We start from the raw sequence: 17,207 nt of genomic DNA on the forward strand, positions 1-17,207 counted from the left end.
CTAGAACAGGCTGCCCAGGCAGGTGGGGCAATCACCATCCTTGGGAGTGCTCAGCAAACACCTGGATGTGGCACTCAGTACTCTGGTCTAGTTGAGAACGTGGAAATCATTCCAAGATTGGAATCAAGGCTCCTGCAGGTCTTGTCCAACCTAAACGACCCTGTGATTCTGTGATAGTACTCGGGGACTCACTCCCCTACTGACAGCACAGCCAGACAGGGAGGCCAGGCCTGAGGGGCCCAGCCCAAACCAAGACAGCACAATTACGCATAAGGATCTGAAATCTGACCTCACACAAAGAAAGGCCTCTTCTCACTGACTCGGTGCTTCCCTTGCTTTCGGCACCAGAGAATTCAGAGAACCCAGTGCACCTCCTGCCGCAGCCGGGTCTCCCCGTGTGTGCGGTTTGTGGGTGCAGGACCCTGGACAGCGCTGGGATCCGCCGGGCCCGGCCTGCCCTCAGCCGGGGTGACCGCGTCCCGCAGCAAAGGGCCGGAAACAAACCCTCCGCACCCTGGAGAACACAACGAACAGCTTCAATAAACTGCAACTCCCTCAGCCGGGGTGACCGCGTCCCTCGGCAAAGAGCCCTCAGCCGGGGTGACCGCGTCCCTCGGCAAAGAGCCCTCAGCCGGGGTGACCGCGTCCCTCGGCAAAGAGCCCTCAGCCGGGGTGACCGCGTCCCTCGCCAAAGAGCCCTCAGCCGGGGTGACCGCGTCCCGCAGCAAAGGGCCGGAAACAAACCCTCTGCACCCTGGAGAACACAACGGAAAGTTTCAATAAACTGCAACTCCCTCAGCCGGGGTGACTGCGTCCCTCAGCAAAGAGCCTGAAACAAACCCTCTGCTCCAGGCTGTAACCTGGAGAACACAACAAACAGCTTCAATAAAATGCAACTCCCTCAGTCGGGGGATGCCTGCATCCCTCAGCAAAGAGCCCTCAGCTGGGGTGACTGCATCCTGCCTAAAGAGCCCTCAGCCAGGCAGGGCCGCATCCCTGAACAAAGGGCCTGAAACAAACCCTCCACACCCTGGAGAACACAACAGAAAGTTTCAATAAACTGCAACTACCTCTGCCAGGGGTGACCACATCCCTCAGGAAAGGGCCCTCAGCCAGGGGTGACTGCATCCCTGAACAAAGGGCCTGAAACAAACCCTCTGCTCCAGGCTGCACCCTGGGCAACACAACAAACAGCTTCAATAAACTGCAACTCCCTCAGCCAGCTGAACAAGCAGCCATGGAAGTGAAGTTCCGGAGGGAATTCCTCCACAGAAAGGTGGCTAGGCATTGGAATGGTCTGCCCAGGGAAGTGGTGGAGTCACCATCCCTGGAGGTGTTATGAAATGACCCAGTGCTATGCTTTAAATGGCAAGGGGGTGATTGGTCAAAGGTTGGACCTGATGACCTTGGAAGTCTTTTCCAACCTTAATGATTCTATGGTTCTGTGAAATCACAGTAGCTGCTAGGACACCATATTATTTTGTTATTTTTAAGGTATTGTCAGACCCAGCAAGTAGGTTTTGAGCTTCCTATCAAGCTAAACCCAGTTTTTCACTTAAAGCAATTCCCAAACCTGCTGCAAATCCAGGGCAAATTAATGAACATCCAGAGCAGCAGGAAGTTGTTAACAGCATGGGAATGGATGGAATACTCCCTGAGTAATAAGCACTACCCAACAGCAAGCTACCGAAGCCCAGAGCCTTCCCTCCACTTTGTTTTTGGGGCCTGCTTCAGCCCCAGTTTAATGGCTAGGCTGAGGAAGGACAGCTTCCTATCTGCAAACATTTGAGCCTTGCGACCTGGAAGAGGATGGGGTAAAGGAGCAAACAGCTTGGAGTGCATCAGCAGGAGTATCTGAGTCCCAGCAGGGATGAGAGGCTGTTAATTAGGCTCATGCTGAACCCACTTTCAGTACTTGCTAACATAGAACAGTAACACTCAAACACGATGCCTGCAGCTCCCATGCAGCATTTCCAAAGACATCCTTAGGGCAGACTCGTTTCTGTGGCTGAGAAAATTACTCCATTCTGCCTCTTATCCTCACTCTGCTGCTTTACATTCCATCCTGTTACCAAGATACATCATACAAGAATTGTCATCATCTTTCACCTTTTGAAAACTGAGTTGTCTGACTTTGATGCTCCCCAAAATTAAGCTTCTGAATTTTCCTTTAGCTTTCTTTATTCATATGATTGATCTTACAGAGGACAGCACAGGTTGATTGGTGGCTTTTGATAACAGATATATGAAATCATAGAATGGCCTGGGCTGGAAGGGACCTTAAAAGGTCATCTTGTTTCAACACCTTCCACTCTCCCAGGTTGCTCAGAGCCCCATCCAACCTGGCTTTGAGCTCTTGCATGGATGGGGCATCCACAGCTCTGGGCACCCTCTGCCAGGGCCTCACCAGCCTCAGAGTGAAGATTTTCTTCCTAATATCCAATGTAAACCTACTCTCTGTTAGTTGGAAGCCATTCCCTCCTGGCCTGTCACTACATGTAACTGTGCCCTCTGGTTTCATCTTCCCACAGGATCTCTAACTTGTTTTTTTGAGTTAGCTCTAAGTCAATTAAAGAGACGTATTCAAGTGTTGTTGCTCTCCACACATGTCTAGATAGCCTTTAAAGGGCAGACAGAAATGATTACAAAATGACTTTTTGAATGCTGTACAATATATTTTCTCAATTATATCCAGCCAAAAAAGTCACACTTAGAGAAAATGTTTCTCCCCTAGGCATAGAATCTCTTATACTGTGACCTGTAATTAGAAAGATTAGGCTCTTTCTTTTTTGCATCACTAGTAAATATTCTACACAAGTGGCCCACCAGGCCTTCAATTTTTGTCTTGGTCCTGTGACAATGCCATTCATGACACCTGGAAACGGCAGATATTAGACCATCCCACTGCTAACAACCAAGTTAGCAACAATATCGGGCCCCTTTTTCCCCCCAGTAAATAAGATTTTAGTGACTCTAGAATACGCAGAAGAAACAGATTCCTTTTAACAGCATCCTCCTTGTAGTGTTACTTAGTTTTTCCTGCCTTTCAACATAGATCTGTACTCTTTTCACCACAAACAAATGTGACTCTTGGACTGCCAGAGCCTACATATCCTCCTTTTCATTCAGCTTCTCCTTTTTGTCAGCAAAGCAATGGCACATTTGGGTGTTTCATGTCAGTTAAATCCCAAAGAAAACCTTACCAGAACCACTGAGTTACATTGAGCTTTTTTGTAATCTTTCATAAATCAAATCCAGATTCAACTGAAAAGTTTATGTATATTAATAAATTAATGGCCTGCATTTTTCATTCATGAAATAGTTTAGTGGCGAAGCCTCCACTAAAGCAGTGAGAATTTTCAAGGTTTCATTAAGCCTGAAGAGGACACTTGTAGACACAACTGCCTGGCAGACTCTGCACTCCAAATATTCCAGTGAAGAGGAGGTTGTTTTACAGCACTTTGCTAAAGATAAATTAGCAATGATTCTACATCAGAATTCAAAACGGGCAAGTCTTTCACAGCAAGTTTGCAAAGTGGTGGGTCACAGGCTACACTGTTTTGTTTAAATCACTTCTCCCACTCCTACTCAAAATTCAGACATCCAAACTCAATACAGCAAAGCAATCTCAGCAAGAGCTGCAGTGAACTTGCAGTAACTCATGTGTACCACGACTCCCCACAGAACAAGCACAAACCCCACGTGTTTCAGAGCAGGAGCTCTACTCTGTGTGCAAATTAAACATTCCCTCAGGAATTTCCCTCTCCAGCCTCAGACACTGAATGCACTCATCCCACGGTGTGGACCAGGAACAGCTCCTCACAGTTTGGTATAAAAGGTGAAAAAATCCCCTTTGCTAGAGCATTGCATAGGAGCATGCAAGGTTTCAGGCAGCCAGCACTCAGCACTTCTCCCAGCTGCCACACACACAGCCTGTTCCAAGGATGAAGGCACACAGGCAGACAGACAAAAGAGGGATTTTTGTCTGGCTGCCTGTGGCAGAACAGGTTGCTCTGAAGGACAGACATCTAAGGCAAAAGCTCACACAATCTGATAAAACGCCTCTGTAGTTCCCAACACGAAGCATGCGTTCATATGAAGAAATATCAAGGCCTAACATGGAGAGTTTTCAATAGATATTTCCTTGGTAGACAGATTATTTTCAGTTACTTCCAAAGCGCTGAATGATGTAATTGTATATTCCTATGCATCACACACATAGACCTACAAAGAGAGGCCACAGCAACAAAAATGCAATTAGACACCATAACATCTGGGAATAAGCAATAAACAGAGAAAACAATCAACCCCAAACATGAATGGAAAAATACTGCCATGATTTTGTAATAAATTTATGAAAAGACCAAGCGCTCAGTGCTGACCCAACAGATGAGGTAATTGCCTACACAGCTGATTGGACAACCCTGAATTCATTTTCTCTAAACACTGTTGTAATTTATATCCATTTTCACAGCCACATCAGTGCCTTAAAGAACCTAAGGCACAAGGGTAAAGCTCAGTCATTCAATTAACAGCCCAAGCAGCTGTGAGGATAGAAATTAAAATTATTTTCTCCAGTGAGAAATTAAAATTATTTTCTTCACTGTAATTTCTACAGTGAATTTTAAATTTGAGATATTCTATGTATGAATTTCAAATAGAGGATAACTTGGGCTAGCATTTTTCGGCATTCTGATTGCAATCCGGATGTGTGGTATGGGTAATTTCTGTTTTGATTGTTGACAGCTTTCCAGGATTTGGCCTGGGATCTGATCTCCCAGCAGCCTTTCCATGGCACTCTAAGCACAGAATTGCTAACCCCAGAGAACCTACAGGCCTGCAACACAGCCTCGACTGCATCTGCTTTGTTTTCTGTTCCTTCCCTCAAATCCAAGTTTCTCTCCTCCATCCAAATGAAACTACCGCAAGTCCCAGAAGAGTGGGAAGAACATTAAAGTACAGCATAAATTGCTCTTAACACACCAGCAAAGACAAAAATAATTTTCACTCAGCTCATCATTTTTGCAGAGACAGCTTTTTATCCCTCGAATAAGTAGCTAGACATCCACTGAAGGCAAAACAAAGACGTGGTAATCAAAAGACAAATTTTGCAGTAAAACCTGTGGTTTTTAGATTTACTCTTTCTGACAGGAATTTGGAGTGCACCCACTGCAAGTTAAGTGGTAGTTAGGCATATGTTCGTGAAAGGAAGAAGACTCTGAAAGCATCATTTCAGAGCAAATGCTTCTTGAAAGACTATGAATTCTGGTGGAAAGGCTACTCATCAAAGCCAAATACACATCTTTCACATTTTTACAAGTTGTACTGCATTTAGCTTCTTTGAAAATACAACAGGGTATTAGCCTATTTGCCAGGGGAAACTTCCTAAATGTACAGGGAAAAGGGCTATGAAGTGATTGCTGCCAAGTCAGCAATCCTGCACAACTTATGCTTTCCATATTTACTCAAGCTTTAAGGAGATTTCAAAAAGGAACCCCACCTGACCTGCTAACGAGATATTTAACAAAATAATTTTCCAGGTTTTGGAACCCTGCTCTGCAGAGCATATTTTAATGACATCAAATTGACTTGAAAACTCCACAAATGTCATCCCAAGATGCTGATTGAGAATGGAACCAAAGTATTTCTGTGATCAGAAAAGATCAAAACAGCGCAAAGAAATAAATTGAGGGAGCAAAGGAAAACATAGTAACAGAATAATTTAGGAGGGAAAAGACCTCCAAGGTCATCAAGTGCAACCTTTGAGCCATGACCAGCTTGTCAACTAACCCAGGGCACTGAGTGCCACATCCAGCTGTTTCCTGAACACCTCCAGGGCTGTGACTCCACCATGCTCTTCACCATCTGAGCTCCTCTCACCACTAAATTTTACTGGGTAAGACTAGAAGCAGCTGTGGCTTAGATCAGGCAAATTCAGAACATACCAAAACCTCATAGAGGCATTTAAAACCCCAAAGAACTGTGCACTTTTTCCTTCAGCTATGGCAAACCAAACAAATGATGCCCATCATATAACCCAGTTCCACTGGAGCTCTGCTCTAGGTTACAGAGGGTAGGAGATGTCTTTGACAAAAGCCAGCACAAAAGTACACTGGAATGAGAGAGTTTTGAAAAAATACTGATTTCCTCTCACCCTCTTAGCTGTAACAGAATTAATCACAAATACACCATTAACAGAATGTACATGTTAATTCACCTTACTTCTATACTACCAAAATCGCTGTTGCTATCAACAAAAGGTGTATTTACTGGTTTTTTACAATTTTTTCCCCTCTCAGTCAGACACCAGCTCCAAGTTGAGCTCAGGCATTGAAAGATCCTGTCCCAACTGACAGGCCAGAGTTTTGCTCTTGCAGATTTAAAGACAAAGTGTCTCTCATGAGAACTTGTGTAATCAAGATTTCTCTGTGAGGTCTCTTGGTAAATCAGGCTTGATTTTGATCTTTTACACTGTCATCTCCATGGAGAAATAAGGGTAGCAGAGTCATGTAGAACATTAGCCCCTGACAAATGTATGACAAAAACCCAATTAAGCTGGTGACACTATTTAGGAGCAGGGCAACTTACAGCCCAGCCTGCTTTTCTGCAGCTGGAGATGCTCTGAAGGAACACAAATATAGCTCATCAGTGGGAAGATAAAACAAAGTGGGGTATGAAAGAAGAAGCTCTGCTGAATAGAGAGGGCAGCGTTTTTGCTTGCGCACATATCTGTAAACATCTGTGCCTGACATGGCTTGGCAGAGCTGCTCCAGCAGCTCCCCTCAGAGCCACCAGCGCAGAGTGGGCACAGCCACCACCCTGAGGGCCCTGCCAGGTCCAGTGGCCTTTCAGGTCACCTCACCCTGGGCAAATATCACCCTCAACCAGAGCTGGCAGACAGAATCAGGTGCAGTGTTCCATAAAGCAGGAGCCAGCAGTGCTCACAGGAAGGGGAAAGAAAAAATATAGCAGGGACATAGTTATTACCATGCATTTTACAAACCAAATGAGTGTGAAAATCAAGTTTACATGGTTAGCAAGAGTAATATTGCATGGAGGTAACTGGCATATCAAACTTCAGAGCACAGGAAAAATGGAAAGAAGGGCCAAAAGCTAATGTTTAAAAGAATAAAACCAGGTACTATACCCTGCATAGCTAATTACTGTGAACGAGGAGCTCCTTGCAGGATCAAAATGCTAATAATGAAGCAAGCAAGAAGGACCTAATTTACATTAGAGTAGACCCATGCTGAACACTTTCTAACTTTGCCTCTACGTTTTTTACCTCTGAGGAACAAAGACCCTTTGAAAGCACAAAAAGCAAGTTTCTGGTCTACTTGGAAACGTTATTTATTTTGTAGGCTTCACATAACAGCAGGTTTCAGAAAAGTACTCAGCCTTACAAGTGCTCAGTGGGAGCACATATCAACTTTAGAGGGAAACCAACATTGCTAATTATCACTAGATAGGGTTTTTCTACAACTTCCTTGTCTCTCAGAGGGTCTGTTCTCAAACAAACAGATAGTTGACATGAAATTCACAAAACACAGGGACTACCTTGGCTCCACGACAACAATCTGGTGTAAATGCACACCTGAACATGGCAGTATCTGATCATCTCTCAAGAGAATGTTGCAGAAAATAACAGAATCAGAGAACAGCTTGGGTTGGGAAGGACCTTAAAGATTATTGAGTTCCAACCCCACTGCTGGAGGCAAGGACACTGTCTACTAGACCAGGTTGCTCAGAGCCCCATCCTTAAACAGTTCCAGGGATGGGATATGCAGAACTTGTCTGTTTCAGTACCTCACCTCCCTCATGGTAAAGAATTTTCCCTAACATCCCATCCGAACCCACTCTCTGTCAGTGCGAAGCCATTCCCCCTGTCCTGTCCCTCCAGGCCCCTGTAAAATGTCTCTCTCCCCCTCTGTTGTAGGTTCCCTTCAGGCACTGCAAGGCCACCATGAGGTCACCCCAAAGGCTGAACAATCCCAATTTTCCCTGCTTTCCTCCCAGCAGAGCTGCTCCATCCCTGTAATCAACTCTGGTGTTCCTCCTCTGGACTCACTCCAGCAGCTCCATGGCCATGAAGGAATCCTCGTTCAGTCAGATTAGACAAAGAGAACTCATTCACTACATAAAAACATGGCTAATAAAAGCTGAGAAACTGGAAAAAAGGAAAAAGAATGTAATTATTTGTTGTGCAAGAAGCCACAATACCAAAATTATGAGTCCTTAGCAGAACTGCACTCAGCAAAAGGTTACAGGGCTAAATCCTGGCTGTGCTGAAGTCAGCTGAACACTTCTGTTGGCTCAGAAGTAACCAGGCTTCACTTCCCCTATTGTACCACATACTTTATTACTCATTTTGCCACCACAGCTCCTTCTGTATTCATGTACTGGCCAGAGTATCACAGGGGCTCTCTAGGTCTCTTCCTTTTTTTTTTTTTGTTTTGTTCTTTGTGTGAAGGAAAATGAATAGCGGTCGAGCATCTCTATTTGTTTACTGTGTGGAAGAAAGGGATTTTGCAACATTTCTTCCCCACAAACTCTACCTGAAGAAACCCTTATTTTAATTTTCTCCAGAGGTGTTCAGGCATAGATTTACCTATGCAATAACACCATGCATTGAATTTGAATGACCATGAGGTGCCCGAGTGAATTGCTACAAAAGCATCATACTCATACAAGAATTATTTCTCTTTGGCTTTCTCATTTTGACTGGCAGAATGCTGGATCAGAGAACAGATCTCTGTAGCCTTTGCTTTTATTATCTTCCTTCACCTCAACTGTCTCCTATTGAGCCCAGTCCCAACACCGAAATTTGCAGCATTGCTCCACAGTACCAAGCTACACTGTGCATAGAATAATCAGCAACACTAAATACAAGCTTGTTCAAGCAGAAAGGTGACATTAAGCTCTGCTTTGGAGTATTTGGTACTGATGTGTTGGACCACTCCAAAGGATAAATCTCAGAATATATTTCTGAGGGCACCACACAGTTAATTGGCACATATTTTCCTTACAGACCATCAGAAAAACAACAACGTTCAGAAGTTTAAAAAAACCCCAACTATTTGAGTAAAAGACTTGTGGTTGTTCAGCCTAGAGAAAAAGACTGTGGGGAGACTTGATAGCAGTCATATGTGGAAAAGAGAAGAAAAAAACTTCTCTTAACTTATAGCCAAGGGGAATTTCAAGTTAGATGTCAGGAAATGTATTCTGTGCATAAGGGCAGCAGCTTACTAGACTGGACAGCCTAGTGGGTTTTGGAATTTCCATGAAGAAGCTGTAAAAATTATTAGATAAATATTTCTGAAAAACATGAAAGATGGGAGGCTTAGATTAGATGTTACAAAGAAACGGATCCTGGCAGAGGCTGCCCAGAGCAGCTGTGGCTGCCCCATCCCTGCCAGTGCTCAGGGCCAGGCTGGATGGGCTCTGAACAGCCAGGTCTGGGGGGAGGTGTCCCTGCCCATGGGGCATGAGGTGATTGTTAGGGTCCCTTCCACCCCAAACCCTTCCAGTGTGCTGGCAGAGCTCTCTGAGCATCCCCTGCAGCCGCTGGCTTGGCACAGGTTCCACTGAGGCTCCATGAACTGCTGCTGCTGCTGCCTTGTGTTTGGGTGCATCCCTGCCTCCTTCCTGGGGGCCAAACCAGGCACCCACAGCAGCCACTCACTCGCCCTCCCCTGCCACAGCTGGGCAAGGACAGAAAAACATTAATGGAGGGTTCATGAGCTGAGCTTAAGCCATGGTCTTGGGCTTCAAACCATCTGCAAAGCCAGGTATGCCTTTACGAAAATCGCCAACTGCCCCCAGCCCCAAATGCCCATGGCTGGCAGAAATCTCCAGGACAGTCTTTGAAAAAGAAATTATTGAAGAAAAAAAAAAAAAAAAAAAAAAACAAAAAAAACCCCAACACTATTTCTGCACTGAAAAGAACTATTTCTTTCTGCACTAGTGGTTCACAGTTACATGACACAAGGTCAGATTCTCTGGGCCATTAAATGTCAAACATTGGCTCAGTTCATAGCAGTACGTTCAGTTTCCTTGCCTTTGCCACCACACTCCAAAGCCACCTCAGGCTGGTAGTGACTGGCCAGTAGACAATCTGCAGCACGGATTTAATTGCCAAATTTCTCCTTAAATGACTCCAAAAGAGTATCAAGCTTTGTGGATCAAGAAGGAGCAAGCAGGCTGGATTCTTGGTCTGAGCAAGCTGCACATGCAGGATTTATGCAGTGCATCCTGACGGGAGAAAGGCACTACTGTGTTACTTGCCCTGTGCCCAAAATGCCACTTGGAAGCCAGTGCCTGCTGCACGGGAATCCTTCAGGTGATACAAGCAGCTGCAGGAGAGAACCCCAGTCCTTCCCCTCCCCACCATATCAGGTGCTAAGGACTCTCAGTCAATAATGCCTGGCTACATTGAGCCAGTTTCTGACCTGTGATGCAGCAGAGCTCCCATTACATCTACAGCTGGGCTTACACTCCCCTCTAGGCAAGAGGACACAAAGGATTTCTTGAAAGTCACTACATAACCTTCCTACAACCTTGCTACCCCTCCTTATTAGCTTCAGCAGTGGCATAACCTTCCCTGGCTTTGTCCAGGCCTGCAGAGTCCACTAAGCCACACTTCCATCTGTGTTTAGGAATGTATGGGAGAAGGGGCGGCTGCACCTCTGCTACACAATAAATACCTTCTGAACATAACCTGGAATCCTGCTATATGCCAGTAAAATTTACATCAGCCATTCCGAGAAAACAAATAACAGCACCAAAAAAAAAAAAATTATATATACAGAGGTATGTAGCATCCCATAAATTAATACTCATCAGTCTGCCAGGTGGTAAGAAAGAGCTGGGTAAAATATGGACCCAGCCCTAAGCCTCAAATAAGCCAGTACAGGTATTAAGCCTATTTTAAGAAATATCTTACCAAAAAAGGCAACTGCTGCAGAGAGAAAATTAATGTAATGTGCTGATCACTGAATAATTCAAATATATAGCCACATATACAGTAAAAGATCTTTAAACTGAACAAGATGAATTTAAATAACAAAATTCATAAATAAAATAAAGGCCAAGAGGTGAACAGCATATAAAGGATAAAGCTTTTCCTAGAAGCAAAGGCTGCACTGCACCTGTAGGTGGAAGTCTCAGTATATAAACAAGTTCACTGCCAGAAAAACCTCTGCATGGAGGAACAATCTCCTTTTAGCATCTTGTCAGGTATATACAACTGCAATAAAACAAACAAAGCAAACCCAACTGTGTTGCCCTTGGGCAGACTCGAACCCACCCTCATTTCTATTTCTACACCCCCATCCAGGCAGCTCACATGCCCCGAGGTCGCTCAGAGCCATCACAAGTCTGGTGTCCCTGCAGCTCCTCATCTGCGCCCACTTGCTTTAATTATTCTTTTGCTTGCAACAGCTCCTGCTTCTAAAGCAGCAAGTTTACGTCCTCATAAAGCAGATGAACATTGACAAAAAAGCCCATAAAATTCCCAGGGCCTCTCTGTCCCTCTCTGCTTGCACTCCCACTTCCTCTTGGAGCTCAGCCTTTTTGCTCTGTGCTTGGCAACCCCACAGCAGAACATCTGTAGCAGTGCCCAGTAGGTAGTGCAGAAATGAACCTCCAGGGAGAACATTTCAGTTGTGCAGGCAGTGGGTAGAGCCAGGAGCTCCTGTATCACCCAGGAAAGAGCGTGATTGATGCTCAGTCACTGTGGATTGAGGCACAGAGGCTGGGTCAGGGCAGCCCATGCTCTCTGCCTGCAGGCCAAGCTGACACTCTGCAGGCAGATCCAGCCCTCCCCTGTCTCTGTCACACGTGGGAAGGGCAGCATCTATTCGTGTGTTTGCACTGACCTGGCCTTGCATTGCTGCAGACAAACCCACAAGGCAGCCTGGCTGGAGACACCGAGCAGCCGGGCTGACCAAAGCCCACCTCAACAGGGGACAGGCAGCAGCTCCTGGCTCCCACTCAGCTCACCCCCACAAGGGCACGCTGCCCTTCCTTCATTTCATTACTCCACACTAGACACGCTCCAGCTTTCCAGCACAAATTGAATTTTCACCATCAGGAATGGCTGCCCCTTGTCTCCACGGAGCAGTGTCACAAACACTGAGCAGCCAGAGCAGAGGATGCTCCATGACAGCATTTCTAACACACCCCACAAACTGGCCCAATTACACTGCTCTTCATTAGTCAGGATGGAATTTTTGTTTGGATCACCCTGATACCAATGGCTAAAGACAATCCAGGACTGAAGGTGATGCCTTACGTTTTAGCTTTCATATTATCCAGATTCCCTTCTGCATTCTGTGCCCTGTGAAGTGTCAGCAGCCCTCCTCGCAGCCCAGTCACACAGAACAATCCTTTTCCAGCCCCAGAACCAAGGACACCGCTGCAGCTTCAGCCCAAAAAGTGCAAACAGCAGAGAATTGAGCACAGCAACCTGGGAGGGTGGGACTGCATCACCTGGAGCTGGAACTGGACAATTAACCCAATACAGAAATGCACCAAAGCTTATAAAAGCATGAGAACTCATGGCCCATCATCCATGCTGGGTGCAGCCATGGCCAGGCTCTTGCACTGCCCAAGGTACATCCTTTGAGGCCTTCCAATAAATCCCTGCTTTATCCTTTAGCTCTGCCCAGCCTCTGCTCCAGGGAGCCTCTGCAGGCACCACAGGGAGGACCCAGGCTCCAGAAGAGCACAATTTGTCAGGTCTCTACAGACAGCATTGCAGCTCCCAGTTTATGAAAAGCACTGTATAATACCATTGCTTGAATAATAAAAATTATGAGTAGTTTTTATTCTTTATTTACTAGAATAATAAATAATTACTTGAACAATAAAAAACCTATTAGTTGCTTTCCCAAAACAAAACTTATATTTCCCAATATTTAAATACCTCTTCACCTTTTAGTATATGTTTTCCACATTTCCAATAACTAACGTTTAGCACGTTTTCATTTTGAATCAATATATGTAGCCCGAATCAAGAACAGAGCTTGCATATTAATGTAGGCATATGGAGCAGGAAAAAAAATGAAGGAAGAAAAAAAAAAGAATCACAAGGGAAAGCAGCAAGAAATCTCCCCAAATCCTAACTAAATACAACTCAAAGGCACACAAGGTGGTACCTATTTAGGCAGCAGAATTAACGCAAATAGAAATTAAAGTTGCTTAAAAGAATGTCTGTAGACCTAAAATTTATGTCCACATCCAAGGCATCAAGAAAAAGCATCACAAATGACAGCCAATATTTCACTGTATTTCTCCAAGCAGTTCTTAATTACAGAGCATCACTGAGAACAGAGCACACTGCTAGCAAAAATTAACCGAGCACATCCAAAACCAACAGCAGGGCAGCAATTCCTGGGCTTTCCTGGTATTCCCAGCATGCAAAAAGGGACAAAGCCTGCACACTCTACAGCAAACTCCCTTTCCACACCCTTTATTCCCCTGAAATAATTACAAATTATTCTACCTGCTGCAGGCTGTAACTGCAAGAGCAGGGAATCTGCCTGGAAACAGCACCAGCAGGACAACACAAAGATCTCTGGCTAAAGGAAAGATGTTGTGAGCATAAGCTCCCAAAATTTAACAGGTACTCTGAATGAAAAACACAAATCACACAGCACAATCATCAAGTAAGTCACTGTTACCCAACACACCATTCAGAAAATCCAGAAAACGTCAAAGAACGTCTCCATTTTACATTTACAATTAGAGCAACTTTTTCTCTGCTTTTAAATTAGTGGTGGGATTTTAAACTTCAAATAAATATTTGTATTACATGTGTGATTTGGAAAATGTCATCTTTCTCCTGATCACAAAGTGCCCAGAAACAGATGCCACACTTCCCAATTTTTTTTTTTGCGGCTGGCAGTTTGTTTTTGTTTTTTGATTTCTCTAGCACTATTTGTGATGACTATTCATGAGGATCTCAGCGCAAGTAGCCACTCTTGTAACTGACAGCTTCTGCAGGCAAAACTTTACAAGGGATCTGAGCAGCTGAGGAACCATAATTCAGTAATTTAAAATAACTTACTGGCACCAAAACATCTAACTGCTTAAGTGAAATACAATGAAACCAGAACATTTTTTTCAATGAATAATTTTATTTTGCCAGATTAAAAAGTTAAAGTTTAATGTCTGAAATGTCTTTTGAAATGTATTCACTCCTCTACCCTCCAAAACAATACATATCAGAGTGAAAAGTTACATTTGATTTAACAGGGGTTTTTAACCCCTTGGGGGATGGAGAAAAGTGACCTCAGAGATTGACCTCAGTTCTTCCTTGCTGCAGGCTTTTGCCAACAAGCACCAAAAATCAGATATTTGCACAAAAATCTAACTATCGAAATGAGCAGTTTTTTCCCCTCTGATGCTAAAGGTAGTCTGAAACTTGATTTTGAAGCTCTAAGGAGGACAAAAATAGCACGGAGTAAAAAATTATTTCAAAAAAAACCAATTGAAACTGGGGCTCGGTGCATTCTCTAATCCCAGAGCAGCTGAGTGCTGGTTCACACATCCCTCACGTGGTTTTGAGTTACATCCAGCTGCTGGTGGGGCTACACCCTGCTCCCACCATCCCAGCTGTTCTGGGTTACACCCTGCTCCCAGAGCCTGCTCCCACCATCCCAGCTGTTCTGGGTTACACCCTGCTCCCAGAGCCTGCTCCCACCATCCCAGCTGTTCTGGGTTACACCCTGCTCCCACCATCCCAGCTGTTCTGGGTTACACCCTGCTCCCACCATCCCAGCTGTTCTGGGTTACACCCTGCTCCCAGAGCCTGCTCCCACCATCCCAGCTGTTCTGGGTTACACCCCGCTCCCAGAGCCTGCTCCCACCATCCCAGCTGTTCTGGGTTACACCCTGCTCCCAGAGCCTGCTCCCACCATCCCAGCCCATGGTGAGCCCTGCCTGAGCCCAGGCTGCGGGAAGGGACTCTGTCTGTGTCTGTCTGTCTGTCTGTGGCAGCAGGGGCTGCAGCCCTGGGCTCTCAGCAGCCTCAGCCCTGTCCTGCTCAGTCCACAGTGGGACAAGGCTCCTCCCAAGGCACCCTGGAGCTGCAGTGCCAGCCTGGCTGCTCCACAGGGAGGGATGGGGCACTCGGTGCCAGAGCTCATTCCTGCTCCCAAAACCTCATTCTCACCATCCAGGGCTAAAACCACACAGAGGGCAGGCTGAGAGGAGCTGCTTGCAGCATCTGCTGCTTCATGCAAAACCCTGCCACATCCTATTTGGTCCTCATAAACTGAAATGCAACACTCAATGACTATTTCCACTTAAAGCTTTTCTCTTTTGCAAATTTCTCCCTTGGTGGTTCAAAAACTTGAAAAAAGAAAAGGAGTAATATAACCACTCAAAGTCTGAGGAAAAAGGAGGCAGCAACAGAGCTGATAAAAAGAAACCCCAACAGCTGAAGTATTACATTAAAAAAAAGTTAACATGAAATGTCCTAACACCATCAAAACCTTTCAACCTTTTCACTTCAAAGAAAAATTGAAAAACTAATGAAGTGATTCTAAATTTATATTTTCATGAAATAGCATTTCTAGTGGAAAAGCACTCTGTCAGAAAATGTTGACCCAGCTGTAAGAACTTCATCTACAGACTGCTCAGAAGAAAAATTATGCTATTTTTTATTGCTCACATTCAGAAATAATTGACATTTTACATGTTAACTTTGGACATATTTATTTTTCTATAACATGAAATACAGCAAGTTCCCTACTGAATTTTGAGTTACATTATCCTATGAGTTAGTCACTGGTTCAGGACTGAGAAATCTCCTGCAATCACCAAATTGCTCAAGCCCATCAATGTGGATGGAGCCATTTTTATTATTCCAGAGGAAATATTTCTTTGATTATATCAACATAGCTGTGGCCCTTTACATTCCTGTTACATCCCCACAGCATTTCAGAGCATTAACCATATTTTTGAATTGTTTTAAGCTTCTGGATACTTTTGAAAGGAAAATTCATCTTCAGGAAAATTGCTTGGAAGCAAGGTAATAATAGACACCACTCTTCAAAGAACGAGCCTGAAAAATTTAGGCAAGTACTTCTCTTAAAGCAAAGAGAGAAGCAGAAAAATGCATTTAAAAATTAACTGCAAATAAACCCCCCTTGGCTTTTAAGCCTACCAGGATTTAGTCTGATAAAGGCCTGCAAAGTTCCTCTGGGCAAAAGGCATGGGAATAACAAATCAAATTAGAGGCAGTGGTACTTGCAAGGGAAGAAGGAACAGCACTTGTGAGAAACAAACTGCCCATCCCCTCACTACAGGGACAGCATTCCTGGGTGGGAACACGATCAGAATTCCCCTTTTCCACCCCAACCCTAGAGCAGCACCCACCCAGCCCCTCTGCAGCCTCTCCTCAGCCCGACACTCCTCAGGACATCAAGGCCCATCTGCTCAACCCGTGCTGTCCCCCAGGAGCTTCTCTCTGCAGGACTTCCCAGATATTTACTCTCTATCTCTACTGATAAGCTTTAGGACAGGTCTTAGGGTCCTGGGGAGCAGTGGAGCTGCAGAGACCACGATTCCTCTCTGAGCTCTGTGAAGGAGCCCACCCAGCAGCTGCTCTGTGCTGTGAAAGGAGGCAGGACACCTCTGTGGCCAAGCAGAGTGCTTGGTTTCAATCAAAAACCCCCAAATCTGAAATCCCCAATCCGTCACAAACCAGTGACCCCCCTCTGCCAGCCCAGGTGGGGCTTCCCGGAAGCCTTGGGCAGGACACACACACTCTGAGCCCCTGCTGCAGCACCCTGTGGGGCAGAGCTCTGCCAGTGAGCACTGCAACACGCAGCAGCACGTCACTCCAGCCAGCATAAACAAGCTTACAGGCACTGACTGCTCTGCAGCACACCAGACTCCCCGTCAGCCCCCAGAGAAACCCAAGCCCACCTGCCTGGCAGGTGTGAGCAGCTGCTGTTTGCTGGGCTGGGCAGGCTCAGGGGGCACAGCTCCATGCCCCAGCCCAGGGCAGCAGGGACGAGTGACCAGATGGAGCCCCTGGCACCCTGAGCAGGCTCAGCTGCAGCAGAGCCCCTCTGGATCCTGCCAAACACACGGGGCTGCTGCCGTCATCTCCTCTGCCCCACCCTGCAGCTCCCCCTCACTGCCCTGCATCCAACTGAACTCACTCCAAGTAATAACTCTGGCTTCGAGATCTAAAA

The 17,207-nt window shown here is 45.5% G+C and overlaps 1 protein-coding gene across 1 annotated transcript in view; it reads right to left on the bottom strand.

Annotated features, from left to right (window-relative positions):
* ST8SIA1 (ST8 alpha-N-acetyl-neuraminide alpha-2,8-sialyltransferase 1) overlaps window positions 1-17,207 on the bottom strand; it is a 92,404-nt gene that overhangs the window by 48,763 nt on the left and 26,434 nt on the right. The window lies entirely within an intron of this gene.

Source organism: Camarhynchus parvulus, chromosome 1A (assembly GCF_901933205.1).
Source record: "Camarhynchus parvulus chromosome 1A, STF_HiC, whole genome shotgun sequence".
In the NCBI taxonomy this organism is placed as follows: domain Eukaryota; kingdom Metazoa; phylum Chordata; class Aves; order Passeriformes; family Thraupidae; genus Camarhynchus; species Camarhynchus parvulus.